The sequence below is a fragment of the Camellia sinensis genome, chromosome 6, assembly GCF_055761805.1.
Source record: "Camellia sinensis isolate YWXY chromosome 6, ASM5576180v1, whole genome shotgun sequence".
Taxonomy (NCBI): domain Eukaryota; kingdom Viridiplantae; phylum Streptophyta; class Magnoliopsida; order Ericales; family Theaceae; genus Camellia; species Camellia sinensis.
In genome coordinates this window covers 125,529,008-125,535,370 of record NC_138966.1, presented here as the reverse complement: position 1 = coordinate 125,535,370, position 6,363 = coordinate 125,529,008, and the positions used below count along the sequence as shown (strand labels likewise).

The 6,363-nt window shown below is 29.7% G+C and overlaps 1 long non-coding RNA gene across 1 annotated transcript; it reads right to left on the bottom strand.

The window, feature by feature from the left end:
* Positions 1-231: 231 nt before the first annotated feature.
* On the bottom strand, positions 232-2,980 carry LOC145792381 (uncharacterized). Its single transcript, XR_014331776.1, has 3 exons — positions 2,916-2,980; positions 1,048-1,164; positions 232-332 (listed from the first exon to the last, which is right to left on the bottom strand). It is a non-coding gene; the product is annotated as an uncharacterized LOC145792381 (long non-coding RNA).
* Positions 2,981-6,363: the final 3,383 nt, after the last annotated feature.

The following is a 6,363-nucleotide window of genomic DNA, read 5'->3' as shown; positions in this document are numbered from 1 at the left end:
TGAGAGAAAGGGAGAACCTGCATAATAAGCCACAAAGACCACGTAGCCTGGGCAGAGAGAGAGAGAGAGAGAGAGAGAGAGAGAGAGAGAGAACATGCATAATAAGCCACAAAGAGCAAAGAGCCTGGGCAGAGAGGGGAAAAAGAGAGCCTTTTAGGCACTGTGCTTTGGTGCCACACCCTGTATATGAGTGTGAATTTTGATCTTGGGCAGCCTGTGGATACACAAGAGGCCCCTTCACAAAAGAATACACCGCAGCCCCACCAACACATAGCATTGTACCCAATACCTTTGCCACTCCACTCCATTCAGTTATGGCAACGCTTTCCATCCTAAAAAAAATACCAACCACTAGGTTTGTCGTTAGCTTCTTGGTAGTACTTATGAAGATAATTCCTTTAGAAATAACGATAAGATTTATTATTAGCGTCCTGATAATACAAGATTGAATCGTGAAATCAATTTCTTCAGTAATAATAATAAGATTGTGTACACATCTTATCTTTCCAGACCTTGGTTTAGCATGATTTATATTCTATCAATTGCATGATTGGAATTGAGACTTTCATTTCATGCATAAAGTTGCAATATGTCATTAAAATCCAAAATATTGTTACATCAATTTGAATTTTAAATCTCCCTTAACTGCTTTTGAATTTAAAATAAAAATATGTTGATGTAGCTCTTTTACAACTATTGATCACGAAATAGATATATCTCCATTCTATACATGTAAAGGAGAGAATCACATCGACTTTAGTAAGTGCCAAGAGCTTGTGCGCTAAATCACTCTTTATTTGTTTAGTGTAAATTATACTTTTCACACTGTATTTTGCTTCAAAATTCAATTTGGTTCCTAAAGTTTAAATTTGGCCTTTATGTTCAAAATGGAAATAAAAATCACAATTTTTTTTGACATAAACGAGTCACATGGGAGTATAAGTAATTAACATGGTTCAAATTAAAACAATAAGACTAAAAGTAAAATTTGGATTAGATTACAAAATAAAAAATATAATTTATTTAGGATTTTATTTCTTGATGTACCTTAAAAGAATGGCGATGATAAAGGTAATAGCAGGAATTGTGTTAGTAGTGGCAGAAGCAAATGTTGCTGGGACGTAACAAAATGAAACATTCAAGAGATTTATGCACAGTGTAATCCTGAAAACATTAAATATAATTAGAGTAATACTATAAAAATAAAATAAAATAAATCCTATATAATTTTATGTACGTTTAGAATTTTTCATATAATTAACATGGTGGTTAGATTAAAGAGTAAATTAATTTCACGTTTGGATCCAACATTCTTTGACATGTTATCCTTTGTTTTAATAAACAGTATTTTTTTTAAGACAGAAAAATGAAAATGAATGAAAAATATTTTTCCTAACCAATAGAAAACAAGTTTATTTGGTAAAGAACATTTTTTATTTTAAAATATTAAAATTATTTAGGTAAATTAAACTTTGCCTTTTTTATGTTTGGTTATTTTCTCACTTCGGCTTTTGAAGTTTTTTTTCCCACTTTGACTCTTCATGTTTCAAGTTTTTTCCAAATTATTTTTAAAACTAATTTCTATTCAAAATTAAACATAAAATACCACGTTACTTGACATGTGACATAGAAATATAGGGTAAACTACCAATAGGTTCTAATAGCTAGACTTAATTCCCATAAAGTCTTATTGAAAATAATTCCTAATAAGTAAAAATAATTTTTTGTGATAATTTTTTACATATGTTGCTAAAAGTTAATAATTAGTAACTTTTTTTTTTGTCACGATTTTTATAAATTGTCGTTAAAACTTACAATTAATAACATTTTTCTGTGACAAAATTTTCAAATTGTCGCTGAAAATTGAAATTTAGTGACTTTTTTGTGACGATTTTTTAAAACTGTCGCTAAAATTAATAATTAATGACATTTTTTAATAGTGTTTGATAAAAAATACCATTAATTCTTACATGACCTATTAGATAATAAATCTATTTATACTACACGTAAATCTCCCAAAAATATATTATTATATTGAAGTTTGGGTTTATGTAGGGCTAACGTGGTATTTTATATCTATTTTTGAACATAAATTTGTTTTAGGAATATAAATTGAAAAGAAAAAAAAAACTTTAAATATAAAGGGCTAAAATTCAGGGTGCAACTTGAGCGGGTTCAGTCGGATTGAGAGGTTGTCCAAGCGCAGCCCAAGTTGTGCTGAGACCTGCCCAAATCCGCCCAAGTCCGAATTGTAACCCCGAGGTTGTCTGTCCAAGCCCGACCCGAGTGAAACTCGAATTGTCCAAGTTGCCCGAATTGTAAATGAATTTTAATTTTTTTTTGCAGCTACATTATTAAATTATTAAAATTTGACTCTATTTACAATTTTTTTTAATAAAAAATCATTAATACTATCAAAACAAATAATTTATATAATGTAACAGAGATGCCATTATAATAGTCCTTACAATTTATGAGTGAAAATAAAAAGAAAAAAAAATAAAATTTTATGTTATTTGTATATATAATATATATTCAAAATGATTTAATAATATAAATTACTTTAATATCATGTAATGGCTAATAATTTATGTGTATATTTAATATTTTTATATATCTATATATAATTCGGGCTTCGAGTTGCTCGGGTTGTTTGACGTCTTTGCCCAAACCCCCCAAAATTTAATTCGGGCTTCTGAATTTTTGCCCAAGCTTGTACCAAATTTGAAAATATTTTGTCCAAATCCTAAAAAAATTCGGGCTGGGCTCGTGTTGCTCGGGCTAAACCCGCCCAAGTTGCACCCCTAGCTAAAATAAAGAAAAAAAATTTAAGGACCAAATTAAAAAAATAACCAATCATAAAAATGACAAAGTATAATTTAATCAAAATATTTCTGTATTAACCTTGCACGTACCCAATCAATGAAACCAAGAAGATCTTATAGAGTATGCTGCATGATAGCGGAGCGGAGTTCTTTCTGCACCAGTAGAATTAAAGAATAAATAAATAAATTCACAAGACAACAAATTAACATTTGGGTTAAGGCCTATAATTTTCATAATTAAGGAGTCCAACATTAAGATTGAATCAATATTAAAAAAACTCCTTGAAGTCACTGACTCGGACTTTAAGGTTGTAGTTAGATTTAAAATTTGAGGAGTGATTTATAAGGAAAAAAATGGCACAAATTTAGTTTATATTTTATTGTTTTCCTCATATATTTTTGTTTACTTCTGTAAATCTCTCCTTCAATCTTAATAAGAGTGGACCAACAGTAAAACCTTCATTCTCTATTTTCCTTTTAAGGTGAACTATCAATAGTTTATAATAGTTGGACTTAATTTCTATCAAATTCTATTAAAAATAAGTTATAATAAAATCGTCGCTAAAAATAATTTTTTGTGACGATTTTTTACATGTCACTAAATATTGGCAATAAGTGACTTTTTTGTCATGATTTTTATAAATGAGTTAATTACTTAAAAGTCATATTTACAAATGTTATGGTAGCTACGGTTCTATTTAAGATTTTTGGAACTAATTAATCCGATTTAGTAAAATTGAGAATATTATCAGTTTTTTCTAATTTTTAAAACTAAAAAAATTATCAATTTTGCATAATAATATTTTAAATAATTGTTTCACTAACTACTAATGAAAAATAAAATAAAATAGAGCATGAGATTAAACGTTTTTACCCTTCTACATATTAGTTTGATTCAGTTATCCAATAATACTGAGAACATAATCAGCTTTTTCCAGTTTTAAAACTGAGAATGTTATTAGTTTTTTCAATTTTTTTTTTCAATTTTGCACAAAAAAATAATTCAATTTTTTGAAAAACATATGTGTATATATATATGTATTTTTAGTTTTTGCAATTTGAAATTTGATATTTTAAAGTTTCGAAAATCAAAATAATTGTCAAATCATCATGTTCCTTTATAGATAATCATAAATGATGAACAATCATTGTTTGAAGGGCAATTCTGACCATTAAAAATTTAATGGGACTTGAATGTCCAAATAATCTTAGTTATGATTTAATGGAGTATAAGTTCATAAATTAGGACTTGTGTGTAAATATCCCTTTATAAATTGTAGCAAAAATTTATAATAACTTTTTTGTGACAAATTGTTTTAATTGTAGTTGAAAGTTGAAAATTAGTGACTTTTTTTGTGACGATTTTTTTAAACTATTGCTAAAACTTATAATTAGTGACATTTTTTTTGACAATTTTTAAACGGTCACTGAAAATTAACAATTAGTGATGTTTTTTAATAGTGTTTGATGAAAAATGCCATTAATTATCATATACTCTATTGAACAATAAGTCTATATATTAAGACTTATATGTAAATTCCCATTTCTTTTTAAGTTTACCTAGGAAAAAGGCCCGATAATCACCAGCTATATGTAGGAATGGCAATGGGCCGGGGTGGGGCCAAGGATCACACTCCTCGTCTGAAATCCTCGATGGTGAAAATTCCCCCGTTCTTGGCCCCAATCCCCGACAGGGAACCTATCACCGTCCCCGCCCCCATCCCCTAACGGGAATCGGGTTTCCCCGACCTTGAAAATTCCCCGGTCCACAAAAAAAAAAAAAAAAAAAAAAAAACTATGACCAACCCCAATGAATTACACCAAACAGGGCCGAGATTGTGGCAATTCAAGTAGCAATTCATCACAAAGAAAACATTTCATTATTTATAGTTGTTTCTGTTGGAAATAATTGGTTTTTTATAGGCTTATTTTGGGCCAACTTTGAATCCAAAATTAAGAGGGGTCCACATGTCTTTTGAGGTGGGTCTGAAGAGGTGACGTGTTCCTTGCCGCGTGGCAAGTCACACGGTGAAGACAGTTCTTCAAAACCATTTATGAGTGAATGGAACTTGACGTCGTTTTTGGGCTCGTAGAATAGACACTTAAAGAATTAAATGTGGATTTCCTTAAAATGGGTTGTCCTACATTGAAACTTTAAGAGAGCTTTTGTGAGTATATAAGCTCTTGGTGTACTAACTTGGGTTGGGCCCCAAGGGGTACCCCAAGTTTGTAGAATGGAGGAGTTATGGACAAAGTGAACCTTAGCCCAAACCACCACACACGTGAGCGCCGTCCGTTCGGCTGTGCCGTGCGCGGTTGTGGGTCGGGTCAGTTCTAATATTAAGTTTTGGAGGAAATTTATTTGAATTTTTTTCAAAAATTCTTAACGAAGTTAATTCAAACTTGAATTTAATTTCCTGTTCAATGTTTCCTCTTTTAGTCCAATTTTTCCAAACAGGTTAAACAGCCCAAACAGTTTTCAGATCTGTTGGAACCCGAACAGATTTAAAATTGCCAGACAGATTCAAATCTTCCAGTAATTTTTCCAACAGATATAAACTGGCTAGCAGTTATCTATTTATATTGTTCTGCACTTGTTGGATTCAAATTCCACCTGTTCAGTTTGAATAATTAAAACTGTTCAGTCTTATAAATTCTTAGACATTCCAACAGATTTTTCCAGATTCGAAAATCATCATTTTGCTGTCCGATTTTGTTCATTTGTATAAATTCTTTTCATATTATTTATAGGAAAATTAAAGAGAATATAGAACACTAGGTTTTGTTCGCCGTACAAGTTGTTTGGAGTGCTACTACAATTTCTGAAGATCATTGTATCCTGAGAGATAGACGCCACTTGTCCGTAAGCACCGTAGCGGGGCGAATCTGTCTTAAGAACAGAGTGTCAAACACTCAACTTGATCATTTTATTATTCATTCCGTTCGGTAAAATAGATTCGGTATGTTATTTATTTTATTTTTTTGATTTAGTTTCAATTTATTTATTGTACACAGAAGATTGTTCCAACAATCTTAAGACATATTCGAATTATTCTATTTACAGAATTTTTCGTTTATTTCCCTTTCTCTTTCTTCTTCTTACAGAAACTATTTTCTGTGATTTTACAATATAATATTCTGGTTGGAAAACAAATAGTAGTAATATACTGCCTATTTTCTTTGACAACTAATAGTAATATACTGGTATCATTAACAATTCAGAATATTTATTTGTGGAATTTCGTCAGAAATTAATTTTGGTTTTCAGAAACTATTTTTGGGTGTTCGTTAATTAAAATTCTGTTTCAGTATTTTAATTATTGAAGTGTTACATAAATTTAATTTTCTGTGTGGAATTAATTTGGTTAAATAATTTTTTTTTCAAATTAATTGAAAATAAAAGTTATAATTCTTGTTTCTTTTATTTTACAGAATTTAATTATGTGGTTTTGGTTCAAATTTTTTGTGTACTATAAAATTATAGTTATAATTTTGTTTTATAATTTAGAATTCATGGTTATTGAAACTGGTCAAACTA